The sequence below is a fragment of the Ranitomeya variabilis genome, chromosome 7 (assembly GCF_051348905.1).
Source record: "Ranitomeya variabilis isolate aRanVar5 chromosome 7, aRanVar5.hap1, whole genome shotgun sequence".
NCBI lineage: Eukaryota > Metazoa > Chordata > Amphibia > Anura > Dendrobatidae > Ranitomeya > Ranitomeya variabilis.
In genome coordinates, this window is record NC_135238.1 from 242,332,247 (window position 1) to 242,355,674 (window position 23,428).

The window sequence follows — 23,428 nt, forward strand, 5'->3', positions numbered from 1 at the left end:
GAGCTCGGAAGGGAAGGAGCGCCATTTGGAATGCAGACTTAGTTGGATTGGTCTGCAGGCATCACATTGCATTTGCAAAGCCCCTAAAGAGCGCCGTCTGACTTTTCAATGCAGAATTGGCTGGAATTGAGATCGGACGCCATGTCGCATTTGGAGAGCCCCTGATGTACCTAACAGTAGAAACCCTCAACAAGTGACCCCATACTGGAAACTAGACCCCCCAAGGAACTTATCTAGATGTGTTGTGAGAACTTTGAACCCCCAAGTGTTTCACTACAGTTTATAATGCAGAGCCGTGAAAATAAGAAATCCTTTTTTTTCCACAAAAATTATTTTTTAGCCCCCAGTTTTGTATTTTCCCAAGGGTAACAGGAGAAATTGGACCCCAAAAGTTTTTGTCCAATGTGTCCTGAGTACCCTGATACCCCATGTTGGGGTAAACCCCTGTTTGGGCGCACAGGAGAGCTCGCAAGGGAAGGAGCACTGTTTTACTTTTTCAACGCAGAATTGGCTGGAATTGAGATCGGACGCCATGTCGCGTTTGGAGAGCCCCTGATGTGCCTGAACAGTGGAAACCCCCCAATTATAATGAAACCCTAATCCAAACACATCCCTAACCCTAATCCCAAGGGTAACCCTAACCACACCCCTAACCCTAATACCAACCCTATTCCCAACCTTAAATGTAATCCAAACCCTAACCCTAACCGGAAAAAAATGGGAGAAAATGGGGAAATACATTTTTTTAATTTTTCGCTAACTAAGGGGGTGATGAAGGGGGGTTTGATTTTCTTTTATAGTGTGTTTTTTAGCGGATTTTTATGATTGGCAGCCGTCACACACTGAAAGACGCTTTTTATTGCAAAAAACATTTTTGCGTCTCCACATTTTGAGAGCTATAATTTTTCCATATTTTGGTCCACAGAGTCATGTGAGGTCTTGTTTTTTGCGGGACGAGTTGACGTTTTTATTGGTAACATTTTCGGGCATGTAACGTTTTTTGATCGCTTTTATTCCAATTTTTGTGAGGCAGAACGACCAAAACCAGCTATTCATGAATTTGTTTTTGGGGAGGCGTTTATACCGTTCCACGTTTGGTAAAATGGATAAAGCAGTTTTATTCTTCGGGTCAGTACGATTACAGCGATACCTCATTTATATCATTTTTTTATGTTTTGGCGCTTTTATGCGATAAAAACTATTTTATAGAAAAAATAATTATTTTTGCATCGCTTTATTCTGAGGACTATAACTTATTTTTTCTTTGATGACGATGTATGGCGGCTCGTTTATTGCGGGACAAGATGACGTTTTCAGCGGTATTATGGTTATTTATATCAGTCTTTTTGATCGCGTGTTATTCCACTTTTTGTTCGGCGGTATGATAATAAAGCGTTGTTTTTTGCCTTTTTTTACTGTGTTCACTGAAGGGGTTAAATAGTTGGACAGTTTTATAGGTCGGGTCGTTACGGACGCAGCGATACTAATATGTGTACTTTTATGGTTTTGTTTTTTTTATTTAGATAAAGGAATGTATTTATTGTAACAATATTTTTTGATTATTATTATTATTTATTTAGGATTTTTTTTTTTTTTACTTTGTCCCAGGGGGGACATCACTGTATAGTGACAGATTGCTGATCTGACACTTTGCAGAGCACTGTGTCAGATCAGCGATCTGACTTGCACTGCTCTCAGCTTACCAGCGCTTGCTCTGAGCAGGCGCTTGGAAAGCCACCTCCCTGCAGGACCCGGATGCAGCCCCGCGGCCATTTTTGATCCGGGGCCTGCAGGGAGGAGACGCTCGGTACAAGGTGAGCACATCGCCTTGTACTGAGGGTCTCAGGGAAGCACGCAGGGAGCCCCCTCCCTGCGCGATGCTTCCCTATACCGCCGGAACACTGCGAACATGTTTGATCGCAGTGTGCCGGGGGTTAATGTGCCGGGGGCGATCCGTGACCGCTCCTGGCACATAGCGCCGGATATCAGCTGCGATAGTCAGCTGACACCCGGCCGCGCTCCCCCCGTGAGCGCGGCTGGTCGCTCTGGATGTACTATTCCGTTCTTGGGAAGTAGGGCCCACCCCACATGGACGGAATAGTACGTCCAATGGTAGAAAGGGGTTAAAAATGTAGCAGTAATTTTTCATTTCTTCAATGAAATTTACAACATTTATTTTTTTAGGTAATTATCCATGTTTGAAGTGCCTTTAGGGGTCCCATATATTGGGAAACCCCCAAAAGTGATACCATTTTAAAAACAGCACCCCCTGACATATTGAAAACTGCAGTCAGGTATTTATTTATTAACCCTTCAGGTGATTTTCAGGAATTAATAAAAAGTGACATGACAGAAATGAAAATGTGTATTTTTACCACCTAAATGTCGGTAACTTCTGAACAGATTACTACAGTCAGACTCCGAGGCCGCTATTTGGTCATGAATTGCCGGCAAACATCAGGACCACACAATCATGATCTGAGGGCACCAACTGGGATAAAGAGGGAGAAGCCCCCACACTCTGTTAACCATTTATAATGATGTAGTCACTATTGAGAGCAGCATCTATGGGGTTAAACAGATATGAACGGTGCAAACACTGATCGTGGCTGATGCAGCAAGTTGTCAGCTGTAGTGTACAGCCGACAGCTGCTGGATTGTACCTGTATGGGGATGATAGGCTCTTATATCTCAGGTCAGTTAAAAGATACCTGTTGATGAAATCCGTCCTGTGGTTCTTGTGTGATCTTTATTTTACTTTCAGTTAAAAGTTAATGAGATTCTCGAGCTGCGGGGTGGGCTGTGGGCGGAGCTCTGCTTACATATTCATCTGTATGGCTTATCACAGGTCCCCGATCCCTCAGTCACCCACCAACTATTTTACATACTGAATATAATATGTATTGGAAAAAAAAAATCACATTCAGCAGGGGCATGATCGCATCTATATTATGCATTACATCATTTTATTCAGTGATATACATTTAATCTGAAAAAAAAGTCTCATAACCAGGTATCCGTGTAATCAGTATAACAGCACCGAACTGACACTGTCTGTAGTCACTGATCACAATCCTGATCACAGGTATCAGTGTAATCAGTATAACAGCACTGACCTGACACTGTCTGTAGTCACTGATCACAATCCTGATCACAGGTATCAGTGTAATCAGTATAACCGCACCGACCTGACACTGTCTGTAGTCACTGATCACAATCCTGATCACAGGTATCAGTGTAATCAGTATAACCGCACCGACCTGACACGGTCTGTATTCACTGAGCACAATCCTGATCACATGTATCAGTGTAATCAGTATAACGGCACCGACCTGACACTGTGTAGTCACTGAGCACAATCCTGATCACAGGTATCAGTGTAATCAGTATAACGGCGCAGACCTGACACTGTCTGTAGTCACTGAGCACAATCCTGATCACAGGTATCAGTGTAATCAGTATAACCGCACCGACCTGACACTGTCTGTATTCACTGAGCACAATCCTGATCACATGTATCAGTGTAATCGGTATAACGGCACCGACCTGACACTGTGTAGTCACTGAGCACAATCCTGATCACAGGTATCAGTGTAATCAGTAAAACGGCGCAGACCTGACACTGTCTGTAGTCACTGAGCACAATCCTGATCACAGGTATCAGTGTAATCAGTATAACCGCACCGACCTGACACGGTCTGTATTCACTGAGCACAATCCTGATCACATGTATCAGTGTAATCGGTATAACGGCACCGACCTGACACTGTGTAGTCACTGAGCACAATCCTGATCACAGGTATCAGTGTAATCAGTATAACGGCACCGACCTGACACTGTCTGTAGTCACTGAGCACAATCCTGATCACAGGTATCAGTGTAATCAGTATAACGGCACCGACCTGACACCGTCTGTAGTCACTGAGCACAATCCTGATCACAGGTATCAGTGCAATCAGTATAACAGCACCGACCTGACATTGTCTGTAGTCACTGAGCACAATCCTGATCACAGGTATCAGTGTAATCAGTATAACGGCACCGACCTGACACTGTCTGTAGTCACTGAGCACAATCCTGATCACAGGTATCAGTGTAATCAGTATAACGGAGCCGACCTGACACTGTCTGTAGTCACTGAGCACAATCCTGATCACAGGTATCAGTGTAATCAGTATAACGGAGCCGACCTGACACTGTCTGTAGTCACTGAGCACAATCCTGATCACAGGTATCAGTGTAATCAGTATAACGGCGCCGACCTGACACTGTCTGTAGTCACTGAGCACAATCCTGATCACAGGTATCAGTGTAGTCAGTATAACGGCCCCGACCTGACACTGTCTGTAGTCACTGAGCACAATCCTGATCACAGGTATCAGTGTAATCAGTATAACGGCACTGACCTGACACTGTCTGTAGTCACTGAGCACAATCCTGATCACAGGTATCAGTGTAGTCAGTATAACGGCCCCGATCTGACACTGTCTGTAGTCACTGAGCACAATCCTGATCACAGGTATCAGTGTAATCAGTATAACGGCCCCGATCTGACACTGTCTGTAGTCACTGAGCACAATCCTGATCACAGGTATCAGTGTAATCAGTATAACGGCACTGACCTGACACTGCCTGTAGTCACTGAGCACAATACTGATCACAGGTATCAGTGTAATCAGTATAACGGCGCCGACCTGATACTGTCTGTAGTCACTGAGCACAATCCTGATCACAGGTATCAGTATAACGGCACCGACCTGACACTGTCTGTAGTCACTGAGCACAATCCTGGTCACAGGTATCAGTGTAATCAGTATAACGGCACCGACCTGACACTGTCTGTAGTCACTGAGCACAATCCTGATCACAGGTATCAGTGTAATCAGTATAACGGCACTGACCTGACACTGCCTGTAGTCACTGAGCACAATACTGATCACAGGTATCAGTGTAATCAGTATAATGGCGCCGACCTGATACTGTCTGTAGTCACTGAGCACAATCCTGATCACAGGTATCAGTATAACGGCACCGACCTGACACTGTCTGTAGTCACTGAGCACAATCCAGATCACAGGTATCAGTGTAATCAGTATAACGGCACCAACCTGACACTGTCTGTAGTCACTGAGCACAATCCTGATCACAGGTATCAGTGTAATCTGTATAACGGCACCGACCTGACACTGTCTGTAGTCACTAAGCACAATCCTGATCACAGGGCACTTTAACAGAGGCTCCTCTCCTGCGTTAAGCTGGAGTCACACTAAACGACTTATCAACGATCACGACCAGCGATACGACCTGGCCGTGATCGTTGGTAAGTCGTTGTGTGGTCGCTGGGGAGCTGTCACACAGACAGCTCTCTCCAGCGACCAACGATCAGGGGAACGACTTTGGCATCGTTGAAACTGTCTTCAACGATGCCGAAGTCCCCCTGCAGCACCCGGGTAACCAGGGTAAACATCGGGTTACTAAGTGCAGGGCCGCGCTTAGTAACCCGATATTTACCCTGGTTACCATTGTAAAAGTAAAAAAAAAAAAACCAGTACATACTCACATTCTGATGTCTGTCACGTCCCCCGCCGGCATCCACAGGGTTAAAACTGCTTTCGGCAAGAGCGCTGCTAATGCTGCGCTGCTGCCGAGAGCTTCCCTGCACTGAATGTGTCAGCGCCGGCAGTAACAGCGGTGACGTCACCGCTGTGCTCTGCTTTACGGCCGGCGCTGACACAGTCAGTGCAGTGAAGCTCTCGGCAGCAGAGCGTGCATTAGCAGCACTCCTGCCGAAAGCAGTTTTAACCCTGTGGACGCCGGGGGACGTGACAGACATCAGAATGTGAGTATGTACTGTTTTTTTTTTACTTTTACAATGGTAAACAGGGTAAATATCGGGTTACTAAGCGCGGCCCTGCGCTTAGTAACCCGATATTTACCCTGGTTACAAGTGAACACATCGCTGGATCGGCGTCACACACGCCGATCCAGCGATGACAGCAGGTGATCAGCGACCAAAAAATGGTCCTGATCATTCCCCAACGACCTCCCAGCAGGGGCCTGATCGTTGGTCGCTGTCACACATAACGAGATCGTTAGCGGGATCGTTGCTATGTCACCAAAAGCGTGACGGTGCAACGATATCGTTATGTGTGACTCAGCCTTTATACAGAGGCTTCTCCCATGTTATACAGAGGCTCCTCTCCTCCCTCGTTATAGCGGCTCCACCCCTGTTATACAGAGGCTCCTCTGTTATACAGAGGCTCCTCTCCTCCTACTCCCCCTGTTATACAGAGACTTCTCCTACTCCCGTTATACAGAGGCTCCTCTCCTCCTCCCCCCCTATACAGAGGCTCCTCTCTTCCCCCGTTATACAGAGGCTCCTCTCCTCCTCATACCCGTTATACAGAGGTTCCTCTCCTCCCGTTATACAGAGGCTCCTCTCCTCCTCCGTTATAGAGGCTCCTCTCCTCCTCTGTTATACAGAGGCTCCTCTCCTCCTCTTCCCCCATTATACAGAGGCTCCGCTCCTCCACCTCTGTTATACAGAGGTTTCTCTCATCCCTCCTTATACAGAGGTTCCTCTCCTCCCCCTCATTATACAGAGGCTCCTCTCCTTCCCCCGTTATATAGAGGCTCCTCTCCTCCTCCCCCCCCTCGTTAAATAGAGGTTCCTCTCCCCCCCATTATACAGAGGCCCCTCTCCGTTATACAGAGGCCCCTCTCCGTTATACAGATGCCCCTCTCCTCCCCCCATTATACAGGGGCTCCTCTCCTCCTCCGTTATACAAAGGCTCCTCTCCTCTTCCCCCGTTATATAGTGGTTCCTCTCCTCCCACCATTATATAGAGATTCCTTTCCTCTTCGTCCCCCAGTCATACAGAGGTTCCTCTCCTCCTCCCTCATTATACAGAGGCTCCTTTCCTCCTCATCTGTTATAGAGGCCTGTCTCCTCCTCCTCCCCCATTATAGAGGCTCCTCTCATCCTCCTCTGTTATACAGAGGTTCCTCTCCTCCCCCCGTTATACAGAGGTTCCTCTCCCCGTTATACAGAGGCTCCTCTCCTCCTCACCCCCAGTAATACAGATGCTCCTCTCCTCCTCCCCCGTTATACAAAGGCTCCTCTCCTCCTCCTCTGTTATAGAGGCTCCTCTCCTCCTCCTCCCCGTTATAGAGGCTCCTCTCCTCCTCCCCCGTTATAGAGGCTCCTCTCATCCTCCTCTGTTATACAGAGGTTCCCCCCCCGTTATACAGAGGTTCCTCTCCTCCCCTCCTATACAGGCTCTTCTCTTCTCCATTGTTATACAGAGGCTCCTCTCCTCCACCGTTATACAGAGGTTCCTCCCCTCCTCAGTTAAACAGAGGCTCCTCTCCTCCTAATCCCCCGTTATACAGAGGCTCCTCTCCTCCCCCCATCATACAGAGGCTCCTCTCTTACCCCGTTATACAGAGGTTCCGCGCCTCCTCCCGTTATACAGAGGCTCCTCTCCTCCTCCCGTTATACAGAGGCTCCTCTCCTCCTCCCGTTATACAGAGGCTCCTCTCCTCTGTTAAACTGAGGCTCCTCTCCTCCTCCCCCATTATACAGAGGCTCCTCTCCTTCTCCTCCCCCATTATACAGAGGTTCCTCTCCTCCCATTATACAGAGGTTCCTCTCCTCCCCCATTATACAGAGGTTCCTCTCCTCCTCCCGTTATATAGAGGTTCCTCTCCTCCCCCCGTTATACAGAGGCCCCTCTCCATTATACAGAGGTTCCTCTCCTCCCCCGTTATATAGAGGTTCCTCTCCTCCTCCTGTTATATAAAGGCTCCTCTCTGTTATATAGAGGTTCCTCTCCTCCCCCATTATACAGAGGCTCCTCTCCTCCTCCTCCCCCCGTTATATAGAGGTTCCTCTCCTCCTCCCCATTATAGAGGTTCCTCTCTTCCTCCCGTTATAGAGGCTCCTCTCCTCCTCCCCGTCTATATACAGATCTCCTCTCCTCCCCCCGCTATATAGAGGTTCCTCTCCTCCTCCCGTTATACAGAGGTTCCTCCCCTCCTCCTCCCCCTTTATAGAGGCTCCTCTCATCCTCCTCTGTTATACAGGGGTTTCTCTCCTCCCTCCCCCGTTGTACAGAGGCTCCTATTCTCCTCCCCCCCCCCCCCGTTATATAGAGGCTCCTCACCTCCCCCGTTATATAGAGGCTCCTCTCCTCCTCCCCCCCCCGTTATATACAGATCTCCTCTCCTCCCCCCGTTATATAGAGGTTCCTCTCCTCCTCCCTGATATACAGAGGTTCCTCTCCTCGTCCCGTTATACAGAGGCTCCTCTCCTCCTCCCCCGTTATACAGAGGTTCCTCTCCTCCCCCCATTATAGAGGCTCCTCTCCTCCTCCCCCCATTATACAGAGGCTCCTCCCCCCCATTATACAGAGGCTCCTCTCCTCCCCCCATTATAGAGGCTCCTCTCCTCCTCCCCCCCATTATACAGAGGCTCCTCCCCCCCATTATACAGAGGCTCCTCTCCCCCGTTATACAGAGGCTCCTCTCCTCCCGTTATAGAGGCTCCTCCCCGTTATATAGAGGCTCCTCCCCGTTATATAAAGGCTCCTCTCCTCCTCCACTCATTGTACAGAGGCTCCTCTCCTCCCGTTATACAGAGGCTCCTCTCCTCCTCCCCCCGTTATACAGAGGCTCCTCTCCTCCTCCCCCCGTTATACAGAGGCTCCTCTCCTCCTCCCCCCGTTATACAGAGGCTCCTCTCCTCCTCCCCCCGTTATACAGAGGCTCCTCTCCTCCTCCCCCCCGTTATACAGAGGCTCCTCTCCTCCTCCCCCCGTTATACAGAGGCTCCTCTCCTCCTCCCCCGTTATACAGAGGCTCCTCTCCTCCTCCCCTCGTTATACAGAGGCTCCTCTCCTCCTCCCCCCGTTATACAGAGGCTCCTCTCCTCCTCCCCCCGTTATACAGAGGCTCCTCTCCTCCTCCTCCCGTTATACAGAGGCTCCTCTCCTCCTCCTCCCGTTATACAGAGGCTCCTCTCCCCGTTATAGAGGCTCCTCTCCTCCTCCCCCCGTTATACAGAGGCTCCTCTCCTCCTCCCCCCGTTATACAGAGGCTCCTCTCCTCCTCCCCCCGTTATACAGAGGCCCCTCTCCTCCTCCCCCCGTTATACAGAGGCTCCTCTCCTCCTCCCCCCGTTATACAGAGGCTCCTCTCCTCCTCCCCCCCGTTATACAGAGGCTCCTCTCCTCCTCCCCCCGTTATACAGAGGATCCTCTCCTCCTCCCCCGTTATACAGAGGCTCCTCTCCTCCTCCCCCCGTTATACAGAGGCTCCTCTCCTCCTCCCCCCGTTATACAGAGGCTCCTCTCCTCCTCCCCCCGTTATACAGAGGCTCCTCTCCTCCTCCTCCCGTTATACAGAGGCTCCTCTCCTCCTCCTCCCGTTATACAGAGGCTCCTCTCCCCGTTATAGAGGCTCCTCTCCTCCTCCCCCCGTTATACAGAGGCTCCTCTCCTCCTCCCCCCGTTATACAGAGGCTCCTCTCCTCCTCCTCCCGTTATACAGAGGCTCCTCTCCTCCTCCTCCCGTTATACAGAGGCTCCTCTCCTCCTCCCCCCGTTATACAGAGGCTCCTCTCCTCCTCCTCCCGTTATACAGAGGCTCCTCTCCTCCTCCTCCCGTTATACAGAGGCTCCTCTCCTCCTACCCCCGTTATACAGAGGCTCCTCTCCTCCTCCCCCCGTTATACAGAGGCTCCTCTCCTCCTCCCCCCGTTATACAGAGGCTCCTCTCCTCCTCCCCCCGTTATACAGAGGCTCCTCTCCTCCTCCCCCCGTTATACAGAGGCTCCTCTCCTCCTCCCCCCCTCCCCGTTATACAGAGGCTCCTCTCCTCCTCCTCCCGTTATACAGAGGTTCCTCTCCTGTAGGCAGTCTCTTCCTCCCCGGTCTCCGGTGTTTGGCCCCGCCTCCCCGTCTCTGGCTCCTCCCCCAGCCCCGGTTCCGGTGCTCGCGGCCTGCTCTTTCCTCAGACCTCCGGACTTTCCTGAGTTTCCTCCCCGGGCTGAGGCCTCGCAGTTCTCATGCCTGTATTTGGACTCTATTCCTGCACTCACCCGCATTCTCCCGAGTCCCGGGCCGGTCCAACCGGTATCAGCGGCGGTTTCTTCCTCCTCCCCCACCGGAACCGGAGACTGGGCGGCCCCGCGCAATGCATGCCGGGAGAAGAGGGCGGGTGCGGCCTTGTGTGTACGACGTATACCGCGGCCTGTGCTGTACACGGCGGCGCCATCACTGAGCCCGCACGGTACCGAGCGCAGAACCAGCGGGAAAATCACCTCACTCAATCACAGCCAATCAGAAATCAGCTTTCATCTCTTCTCTCCAAGTGACGTTATGGAAACGGTGATCTGATTGGCTGCCGTGGGTGGCGCGTTCCCTCAGTCGGGGCAGGTAATGGCGGAGTCTCCTCGGCGCAGAATCAGGTGATTTTTATTTTTGGTCACTGAAGGCGCCATGTTCAGCTGTCTGACGGATTGTGCCGTAACCACCCTGGCTCCACATGTATGTGGGGTCATCGAACACCGTGATGGCACTGGACGGGCGTCACAGCCAGGGCACACGGGGTCATCCGGAAAATCAGACACCGTGATGGTACTGGACGGGCGTCACAGCCAGGGCACACGGGGTCATCCGGAAAATCAGACACCGTGATGGTACTGGACGGGCGTCACAGCAGGGCACACGGGGTCATCTGGAAAATCAGACACCGTGATGGTACTGGACGGGCGTCACAGCCGGGGCACACGGGGTCATCCGGAAAATCAGACACCGTGATGGTACTGGACGGGCGTCACAGCCAGGGCACACGGGGTCATCCGGAAAATCAGACACCGTGATGATACTGGACGGGCGTCACAGCCGGGGCACACGGGGTCATCCGGAAAATCAGACACCGTGATGGTACTGGACGGGCGTCACAGCCAGGGCACACGGGGTCATCCGGAAAATCAGACACCGTGATGGTACTGGACGGGCGTCACAGCCGGGGCACACGGGGTCATCTGGAAAATCAGACACCGTGATGATACTGGACGGGCGTCACAGCCAGGGCACACGGGGTCATCCGGAAAATCAGACACCGTGATGGTACTGGACGGGCGTCACAGCAGGGGCACACGGGGTCATCCGGAAAATCAGACACCGTGATGGTACTGGACGGGCGTCACAGCCAGGGCACACGGGGTCATCCGGAAAATCAGACACCGTGATGGTACTGGACGGGCGTCACAGCCAGGGCACGCGGGGTCATCCGGAAAATCAGACACCGTGATGGTACTGGACGGGCGTCACAGCCAGGGCACACGGGGTCATCCGGAAAATCAGACACCGTGATGATACTGGACGGGCGTCACAGCCGGGGCACACGGGGTCATCCGGAAAATCAGACACCGTGATGGTACTGGACGGGCGTCACAGCCAGGGCACACGGGGTCATCCGGAAAATCAGACACCGTGATGGTACTGGACGGGCGTCACAGCCGGGGCACACGGGGTCATCTGGAAAATCAGACACCGTGATGATACTGGACGGGCGTCACAGCCAGGGCACACGGGGTCATCCGGAAAATCAGACACCGTGATGGTACTGGACGGGCGTCACAGCAGGGGCACACGGGGTCATCCGGAAAATCAGACACCGTGATGGTACTGGACGGGCGTCACAGCCAGGGCACACGGGGTCATCCGGAAAATCAGACACCGTGATGGTACTGGACGGGCGTCACAGCCAGGGCACGCGGGGTCATCCGGAAAATCAGACACCGTGATGGTACTGGACGGGCGTCACAGCCAGGGCACACGGGGTCATCCGGAAAATCAGACACCGTGATGATACTGGATGGGCGTCACAGCAGGGGCACGCGGGGTCATCCGGAAAATCAGACACCGTGATGGTACTGGACGGGCGTCACAGCCAGGGCACACGGGGTCATCCGGAAAATCAGACACCGTGATGGTACTGGACGGGCGTCACAGCCAGGGCACACGGGGTCATCCGGAAAATCAGACACCGTGATGGTACTGGACGGGCGTCACAGCAGGGGCACACGGGGTCATCCGGAAAATCAGACACCGTGATGATACTGGACGGGCGTCACAGCCAGGGCACACGGGGTCATCCGGAAAATCAGACACCGTGATGGTACTGGACGGGCGTCACAGCCAGGGCACACGGGGTCATCCGGAAAATCAGACACCGTGATGATACTGGACGGGCGTCACAGCCAGGGCACACGGGGTCATCCGGAAAATCAGACACCGTGATGGTACTGGACGGGCGTCACAGCCGGGGCACACGGGGTCATCCGGAAAATCAGACACAATGATGATACTGGACGGGCGTCACAGCCGGGGCACACGGGGTCATCCGGAAAATCAGACACCGTGATGATACTGGACAGGCGTCACAGCAGGGGCACACGGGGTCATCCGGAAAATCAGACACCGTGATGATACTGGACGGGCGTCACAGCCAGGGCACACGGGGTCATCCGGAAAATCAGACACCGTGATGATACTGGACGGGCGTCACAGCCAGGGCACACGGGGTCATCCGGAAAATCAGACACCGTGATGGTACTGGACGGGCGTCACAGCCAGGGCACGCGGGGTCATCCGGAAAATCAGACACCCTGATGATACTGGACGGGCGTCACAGCCAGGGCACACGGGGTCATCCGGAAAATCGGACACCGTGATGATACTGGACGGGCGTCAGCAGGGGCCATAGGGTCATCTGGAAAATCAGACACCGTGATGGTACTGGACGGGCGTCACAGCCAGGGCACACGGGGTCATCCGGAAAATCAGACACCGTGATGATACTGGACGGGCGTCAGCAGGGGCCATAGGGTCATCCGGAAAATCAGACACCGTGATGGTACTGGACGGGCGTCACAGCCGGGGCACACGGGGTCATCCGGAAAATCAGACACCGTGATGATACTGGACGGGCGTCACAGCAGGGGCACGCGGGGTCATCCGGAAAATCAGACACCGTGATGATACTGGACGGGCGTCATAGCAGGGGCACGCGGGGTCATCCGGAAAATCAGACACCGTGATGATACTGGACGGGCGTCACAGCCAGGGCAAGCGGGGTCATCCGGAAAATCAGACACCGTCATGATACTGGACGGGCGTCACAGCCAGGGCACGCGGGGTCATCCGGAAAATCAGACACCGTGATGATACTGGATGGGCGTCACAGCCAGGGCACGCGGGGTCATCCGGAAAATCAGACGCCATGATGATACTGGACGGGCGTCACAGCCGGGGCACACGGTCTCATCTGGAAAATCAGACACCGTGATGATACTGGACGGGCGTCACAGCCGGGGCACACGGTCTCATCTGGAAAATCAGACGCCGTGATGATACTGGACGGGCGTCACAGCCAGGGCACGCGGGGTCATCCGGAAAATCGGACACCGTGATGGTACTGGACGGGCGTCACAGCCAGGGCACACGGGGTCATCCGGAAAATCAGACACCGTGATGGTACTGGACGGGCGTCACAGCCAGGGCACACGGGGTCATCCGGAAAATCAGACGCCATGATGATACTGGACGGGTGTCACAGCCAGGGCACGCGGGGTCATCCGGAAAATCAGACACCGTGATGGTACTGGACGGGCGTCACAGCAGGGGCACACGGGGTCATCCGGAAAATCAGACACCGTGATGGTACTGGACGGGCGTCACAGCCAGGGCACACGGGGTCATCCGGAAAATCAGACACCGTGATGATACTGGACGGGCGTCACAGCCAGGGCACACGGGGTCATCCGGAAAATCAGACACCGTGATGGTACTGGACGGGCGTCACAGCAGGGGCACGCGGGGTCATCCGGAAAATCAGACACCGTGATGATACTGGACGGGCGTCACAGCCAGGGCACACGGGGTCATCCGGAAAATCAGACACCGTGATGGTACTGGACGGGCGTCACAGCCAGGGCACACGGGGTCATCCGGAAAATCAGACACCGTGATGGTACTGGACGGGCGTCACAGCCAGGGCACACGGGGTCATCTGGAAAATCAGACACCGTGATGATACTGGACGGGCGTCACAGCCGGGACACACGGGGTCATCCGGAAAATCAGACACCGTGATGATACTGGACGGGCGTCACAGCCAGGGCACACGGGGTCATCCGGAAAATCAGACACCGTGATGGTACTGGACGGGCGTCACAGCCAGGGCACACGGGGTCATCTGGAAAATCAGACACCGTGATGATACTGGACGGGCGTCACAGCCGGGGCACACGGGGTCATCCGGAAAATCAGACACCATGATGATACTGGACGGGCGTCACAGCAGGGGCACACCGGGTCATCCGGAAAATCAGACACCGTGATGATACTGGACGGGCGTCACAGCCGGGGCACACGGGGTCATCCGGAAAATCAGACACCATGATGATACTGGACGGGCGTCACAGCAGGGGCACACCGGGTCATCCGGAAAATCAGACACCGTGATGGTACTGGACGGGCGTCACAGCCGGGGCACACGGGGTCATCCGGAAAATCAGACACCGTGATGATACTGGACGGGCGTCACAGCCGGGGCACACGGGGTCATCCGGAAAATCAGACACCGTGATGGTACTGGACGGGCGTCACAGCCAGGGCACACGGGGTCATCCGGAAAATCAGACACCGTGATGGTACTGGACGGGCGTCACAGCCAGGGCACACGGGGTCATCCGGAAAATCAGACACCGTGATGGTACTGGACGGGCGTCACAGCCAGGGCACACGGGGTCATCTGGAAAATCAGACACCGTGATGATACTGGACGGGCGTCACAGCCGGGGCACACGGGGTCATCCGGAAAATCAGACACCGTGATGATACTGGACGGGCGTCACAGCCAGGGAACACGGGGTCATCCGGAAAATCAGACACCGTGATGGTACTGGACGGGCGTCACAGCCAGGGCACACGGGGTCATCTGGAAAATCAGACACCGTGATGATACTGGACGGGCGTCACAGCCGGGGCACACGGGGTCATCCGGAAAATCAGACACCATGATGATACTGGACGGGCGTCACAGCAGGGGCACACCGGGTCATCCGGAAAATCAGACACCGTGATGATACTGGACGGGCGTCACAGCCGGGGCACACGGGGTCATCCGGAAAATCAGACACCGTGATGATACTGGACGGGCGTCACAGCAGGGGCACACCGGGTCATCCGGAAAATCAGACACCGTGATGGTACTGGACGGGCGTCACAGCCGGGGCACACGAGGTCATCCGGAAAATCAGACACCGTGATGATACTGGACGGGCGTCACAGCCGGGGCACACGGGGTCATCCGGAAAATCAGACACCGTGATGGTACTGGACGGGCGTCACAGCCAGGGCACACGGGGTCATCCGGAAAATCAGACACCGTGATGGTACTGGACGGGCGTCACAGCCAGGGCACACGGGGTCATCCGGAAAATCAGACACCGTGATGGTACTGGACGGGCGTCACAGCCGGGGCACACGGGGTCATCCGGAAAATCAGACACCGTGATGATACTGGACGGGCGTCACAGCCAGGGCACACGGGGTCATCCGGAAAATCAGACACCGTGATGGTACTGGACGGGCGTCACAGCCGGGGCACACGGGGTCATCCGGAAAATCAGACACCGTGATGATACTGGACGGGCGTCACAGCCGGGGCACACGGGGTCATCCGGAAAATCAGACACCGTGATGATACTGGACGGGCATCACAGCCGGGGCACACGGGGTCATCCGGAAATCAGACACCGTGATGATACTGGACGGGCGTCACAGCCAGGGCACACGGGTAATCCGGAAAATCAGACACCGTGATGGTACTGGACGGGCGTCACAGCCGGGGCACACGGGGTCATCCGGAAAATCAGACACCGTGATGATACTGGACGGGCGTCACAGCCAAGGCACACGGGGTCATCCGGAAAATCAGACACCGTGATGGTACTGGACGGGCGTCACAGCCGGGGCACACGGGGTCATCCGGAAAATCAGACACCGTGATGATACTGGACGGGCGTCACAGCCGGGGCACACGGGGTCATCCGGAAAATCAGACACCATGATGATACTGGACGGGCGTCACAGCCAGGGCACACGGGGTCATCCGGAAAATCAGACACCGTGATGATACTGGACGGGCGTCACAGCCGGGGCACACGGGGTCATCCGGAAAATCAGACACCGTGATGGTACTGGACGGGCGTCACAGCAGGGGCACACGGGGTCATCCGGAAAATCAGACACCGTGATGATACTGGACGGGCGTCACAGCCAGGGCACACGGGGTCATCCGGAAAATCAGACACCGTGATGGTACTGGACGGGCGTCACAGCCAGGGCACGCGGGGTCATCCGGAAAATCAGACACCCTGATGATACTGGACGGGCGTCACAGCCGGGGCACACGGGGTCATCCGGAAAATCAGACACCGTGATGATACTGGACGGGCGTCACAGCAGGGGCACACGGGGTCATCCGGAAAATCAGACACCGTGATGATACTGGACGGGCGTCACAGCCAGGGCACACGGGGTCATCCGGAAAATCAGACACCGTGATGATACTGGACGGGCATCACAGCCAGGGCACACGGGGTCATCCGGAAAATCAGACACCGTGATGGTACTGGACGGGTGTCACAGCCAGGGCACGCGGGGTCATCCGGAAAATCAGACACCCTGATGATACTGGACGGGCGTCACAGCCAGGGCACACGGGGTCATCCGGAAAATCGGACACCGTGATGATACTGGACGGGCGTCAGCAGGGGCCATAGGGTCATCTGGAAAATCAGACACCGTGATGGTACTGGACGGGCGTCACAGCCAGGGCACACGGGGTCATCCGGAAAATCAGACACCGTGATGATACTGGACGGGCGTCACAGCCAGGGCACACGGGGTCATCCGGAAAATCAGACACCGTGATGGTACTGGACGGGCGTCACAGCCAGGGCACACGGGGTCATCCGGAAAATCAGACACCGTGATGGTACTGGACGGGCGTCACAGCCAGGGCACACGGGGTCATCCGGAAAATCAGACACCGTGATGGTACTGGTTGGGCGTCACAGCCAGGGCACACGGGGTCATCCGGAAAATCAGACACCGTGATGGTACTGGACGGGCGTCACAGCAGGGGCACACGGGGTCATCCGGAAAATCAGACGTTGTGATGATACTGGACGGGCGTCACAGCCAGGGCACACGGGGTCATCCGGAAAATCAGACACCGTGATGATACTGGACGGGCGTCACAGCAGGGGCACACGGGGTCATCCGGAAAATCAGACACCGTGATGATACTGGACGGGCGTCACAGCCGGGGCACGCGGGGTTATCCGGAAAATCAGACACCGTGATGATACTGGATGGGCGTCGCAGCAGGGGCACGCGGGGTCATCCGGAAAATCAGACACTGTGATGGTACTGGACGGGCGTCACAGCCGGGGCACACGGGGTCATCCGGAAAATCAGACACCGTGATGATACTGGACGGGCGTCACAGCAGGGGCACGCGGGGTCATCCGGAAAATCAGACACCGTGATGATACTGGACGGGCGTCATAGCAGGGGCACGCGGGGTCATCCGGAAAATCAGACACTGTGATGATACTGGACGGGCGTCACAGCCAGGGCACGCGGGGTCATCCGGAAAATCAGACACCGTGATGATACTGGATGGGCGTCACAGCCAGGGCACGCGGGGTCATCCGGAAAATCAGACGCCATGATGCTACTGGACAGGCGTCACAGCCGGGGCACACGGTCTCATCTGGAAAATCAGACACCGTGATGATACTGGACGGGCGTCACAGCCGGGGCACACGGTCTCATCTGGAAAATCAGACGCCGTGATGATACTGGACGGGCGTCACAGCCAGGGCACGCGGGGTCATCCGGAAAATCAGACACCGTGATGGTACTGGACGGGCGTCACAGCCAGGGCACACGGGGTCATCCGGAAAATCAGACACCGTGATGGTACTGGACGGGCGTCACAGCCAGGGCACACGGGGTCATCCGGAAAATCAGACGCCATGATGATACTGGACGGGTGTCACAGCCAGGGCACGCGGGGTCATCCGGAAAATCAGACACCATGATGGTACTGGACGGGCGTCACAGCAGGGGCACACGGGGTCATCCGGAAAATCAGACACCGTGATGGTACTGGACGGGCGTCACAGCCAGGGCACACGGGGTCATCCGGAAAATCAGACACCGTGATAATACTGGACGGGCGTCACAGCCAGGGCACACGGGGTCATCCGGAAAATCAGACACCGTGATGGTACTGGACGGGCGTCACAGCAGGGGCACGCGGGGTCATCCGGAAAATCAGACACCGTGATGATACTGGACGGGCGTCACAGCCAGGGCACACGGGGTCATCCGGAAAATCAGACACCGTGATGGTACTGGACGGGTGTCACAGCCAGGGCACACGGGGTCATCCGGAAAATCAGACACCGTGATGGTACTGGACGGGCGTCACAGCCAGGGCACACGGGGTCATCTGGAAAATCAGACACCGTGATGATACTGGACGGGCGTCACAGCCGGGGCACACGGGGTCATCCGGAAAATCAGACACCGTGATGATACTGGACGGGCGTCACAGCAGGGGCACACGGGGTCATCCGGAAAATCAGACACCGTGATGGTACTGGACGGGCGTCACAGCCAGGGCACACGGGGTCATCTGGAAAATCAGACACCGTGATGATACTGGACGGGCGTCACAGCCGGGGCACACGGGGTCATCCGGAAAATCAGACACCGTGATGATACTGGACGGGCGTCACAGCAGGGGCACACGGGGTCATCCGGAAAATCAGACACCGTGATGATACTGGACGGGCGTCACAGCCAGGGCACACGGGTAATCCGGAAAATCAGACACCCTGATGATACTGGACGGGCGTCACAGCCAAGGCACGCGGGGTCATCTGGAAAATCAGACACCCTGATGATACTGGACGGGCGTCACAGCCAGGGCACACGGGGTCATCCGGAAAATCAGACACCCTGATGATACTGGACGGGCGTCACAGCCAAGGCACGCGGGGTCATCCGGAAAATCAGACACCGTGATGATACTGGACGGGCGTCACAGCCAGGGCACACGGGGTCATCCGGAAAATCAGACACCGTGATGATACTGGACGGGCGTCACAGCCGGGGCAGACGGGGTCATCCGGAAAATCGGACACCGTGATGATACTGGACGGGCGTCACAGCCGGGGCACACGGGGTCATCTGGAAAATCAGACACCGTGATGATACTGGACGGGCGTCACAGCCGGGGCACACGGGGTCATCCGGAAAATCAGACACTGTGATGATACTGGACGGGCGTCACAGCCAGGGCACACGGGGTCATCCGGAAAATCAGACACCGTGATGATACTGGACGGGCGTCACAACCAGGGCACACGGGGTCATCCGGAAAATCAGACACCGTGATGATACTGGACGGGCGTCACAGCCGGGGCACACGGGGTCATCCAGAAAATCAGACACCGTGATGATACTAGACGGGCGTCACAGCCAGGGCACACAGGGTCATCCGGAAAATCAGACACCGTGATGATACTGGACGGGCGTCACAGCCGGGGCACACGGGGTCATCCGGAAAATCAGACACCGTGATGATACTGGACGGGCGTCACAGCCAGGGCACACGGGGTCATCTGGAAAATCAGACACCGTGATGATACTGGACGGGCGGCACAGCCAGGGCACGCGGGGTCATCTGGAAAATCGGACACCGTGATGATACTTGACGGGCGTCACAGCCAGGGCACACGGGGTCATCCGGAAAATCGGACACCGTGATGATACTGGACGGGCGTCAGCAGGGGCCATAGGGTCATCTGGAAAATCAGACACCGTGATGGTACTGGACGGGCGTCACAGCCGGGGCACACGGGCTCATCCGGAAAATCAGACACCGTGATGATACTGGACGGGCGTCACAGCCAGGGCACACGGGGTCATCCGGAAAATCAGACACCGTGATGGTACTGGACGGGCGTCACAGCCAGGGCACACGGGGTCATCCGGAAAATCAGACACCGTGATGGTACTGGACGGGCGTCACAGCCAGGGCACACGGGGTCATCCGGAAAATCAGACACCGTGATGGTACTGGACGGGCGTCACAGCAGGGGCACACGGGGTCATCCGGAAAATCAGACGTTGTGATGATACTGGACGGGCGTCACAGCCAGGGCACACGGGGTCATCCGGAAAATCAGACACCGTGATGGTACTGGACGGGCGTCACAGCCAGGGCACACGGGGTCATCCGGAAAATCAGACACCGTGATGATACTGGACGGGCGTCACAGCAGGGGCACACGGGGTCATCCGGAAAATCAGACACCGTGATGGTACTGGACGGGCGTCACAGCCAGGGCACACGGGGTCATCCGGAAAATCAGACACCGTCATGATACTGGACGGGCGTCACAGCCAGGGCACACGGGGTCATCCGGAAAATCAGACACCGTGATGGTACTGAACGGGCGTCACAGCCGGGGCACGCGGGGTCATCCGGAAAATCAGACACCGTGATGATACTGGACGGGCGTCACAGCCGGGGCACGCGGGGTTATCCGGAAAATCAGACACCGTGATGATACTGGATGGGCGTCACAGCAGGGGCACGCGGGGTCATCCGGAAAATCAGACACCGTGATGGTACTGGACGGGCGTCACAGCCGGGGCACACGGGGTCATCCGGAAAATCAGACACCGTGATGATACTGGACGGGCGTCACAGCAGGGGCACGCGGGGTCATCCGGAAAATCAGACACCGTGATGATACTGGACGGGCGTCATAGCAGGGGCACGCGGGGTCATCCGGAAAATCAGACACCGTGATGATACTGGACGGGCGTCACAGCCAGGGCACGCGGGGTCATCCGGAAAATCAGACACCGTCATGATACTGGACGGGCGTCACAGCCAGGGCACGCGGGGTCATCCGGAAAATCAGACACCGTGATGATACTGGACGGGCGTCACAGCCAGGGCACGCGGGGTCATCCGGAAAATCAGACGCCATGATGATACTGGACGGGCGTCACAGCCGGGGCACACGGTCTCATCTGGAAAATCAGACACCGTGATGATACTGGACGGGCGTCACAGCCGGGGCACACGGTCTCATCTGGAAAATCAGACGCCGTGATGATACTGGACGGGCGTCACAGCCAGGGCACGCGGGGTCATCCGGAAAATCGGACACCGTGATGGTACTGGACGGGCGTCACAGCCAGGGCACACGGGGTCATCCGGAAAATCAGACACCGTGATGGTACTGGACGGGCGTCACAGCCAGGGCACACGGGGTCATCCGGAAAATCAGACGCCATGATGATACTGGACGGGTGTCACAGCCAGGGCACGCGGGGTCATCCGGAAAATCAGACACCGTGATGGTACTGGACGGGCGTCACAGCAGGGGCACACGGGGTCATCCGGAAAATCAGACACCGTGATGGTACTGGACGGGCGTCACAGCCAGGGCACACGGGGTCATCCGGAAAATCAGACACCGTGATGATACTGGACGGGCGTCACAGCCAGGGCACACGGGGTCATCCGGAAAATCAGACACCGTGATGGTACTGGACGGGCGTCACAGCAGGGGCACGCGGGGTCATCCGGAAAATCAGACACCGTGATGATACTGGACGGGCGTCACAGCCAGGGCACACGGGGTCATCCGGAAAATCAGACACCGTGATGGTACTGGACGGGCGTCACAGCCAGGCCACACGGGGTCATCCGGAAAATCAGACACCGTGATGGTACTGGACGGGCGTCACAGCCAGGGCACACGGGGTCATCTGGAAAATCAGACACCGTGATGATACTGGACGGGCGTCACAGCCGGGGCACACGGGGTCATCCGGAAAATCAGACACCGTGATGATACTGGACGGGCGTCACAGCCAGGGCACACGGGGTCATCCGGAAAATCAGACACCGTGATGGTACTGGACGGGCGTCACAGCCAGGGCACACGGGGTCATCTGGAAAATCAGACACCGTGATGATACTGGACGGGCGTCACAGCCGGGGCACACGGGGTCATCCGGAAAATCAGACACCATGATGATACTGGACGGGCGTCACAGCAGGGGCACACCGGGTCATCCGGAAAATCAGACACCGTGATGATACTGGACGGGCGTCACAGCCAGGGCACACGGGTAATCCGGAAAATCAGACACCCTGATGATACTGGACGGGCGTCACAGCCAAGGCACGCGGGGTCATCTGGAAAATCAGACACCCTGATGATACTGGACGGGCGTCACAGCCAGGGCACACGGGGTCATCCGGAAAATCAGACACCCTGATGATACTGGACGGGCGTCACAGCCAAGGCACGCGGGGTCATCCGGAAAATCAGACACCGTGATGATACTGGACGGGCGTCACAGCCAAGGCACACGGGGTCATCCGGAAAATCAGACACCGTGATGATACTGGACGGGCGTCACAGCTGGGGCACACGGGGTCATCCGGAAAATCGGACACCGTGATGATACTGGACGGGCGTCACAGCCGGGGCACACGGGGTCATCCGGAAAATCAGACACCGTGATGATACTGGACGGGCGTCACAACCAGGGCACACGGGGTCATCTGGAAAATCAGACACCGTGATGATACTGGACGAGCGTCACAGCCGGGGCACACGGGGTCATCCGGAAAATCAGACACCGTGATGATACTGGACGGGCGTCACAGCCAGGGCACACGGGGTCATCCGGAAAATCAGACACCGTGATGATACTGGACGGGCGTCACAACCAGGGCACACGGGGTCATCCGGAAAATCAGACACCGTGATGATACTGGACGGGCGTCACAGCCGGGGCACACGGGGTCATCCAGAAAATCAGACACCGTGATGATACTGGACGGGCGTCACAGCCAGGGCACACGGGGTCATCCGGAAAATCAGACACCGTGATGATACTGGACGGGCGTCACAGCCGGGGCACACGGGGTCATCCGGAAAATCAGACACCGTGATGATACTGGACGGGCGTCACAGCCAGGGCACACGGGGTCATCTGGAAAATCAGACACCGTGATGATACTGGACGGGCGGCACAGCCAGGGCACGCGGGGTCATCCGGAAAATCGGACACCGTGATGATACTGGACGGGCGTCACAGCCAGGGCACACGGGGTCATCCGGAAAATCGGACACCGTGATGATACTGGACGGGCGTCAGCAGGGGCCATAGGGTCATCTGGAAAATCAGACACCGTGATGGTACTGGACGGGCGTCACAGCCGGGGCACACGGGGTCAT

At 55.9% G+C, this 23,428-nt stretch overlaps 1 protein-coding gene across 2 annotated transcripts in view; it reads right to left on the minus strand.

Annotated features, from left to right (window-relative positions):
• ZNF148 (zinc finger protein 148) overlaps nucleotides 1-10,310 on the minus strand; it is a 32,082-nt gene extending 21,772 nt beyond the window's left edge. For both annotated transcript variants that reach the window (XR_013217886.1, XM_077273350.1), the window contains exon 1: nucleotides 10,100-10,310. The gene's annotated coding sequence lies outside the window, so the exon portion shown is untranslated. The remainder of the gene's footprint in view (nucleotides 1-10,099) is intronic.
• Nucleotides 10,311-23,428: the final 13,118 nt, after the last annotated feature.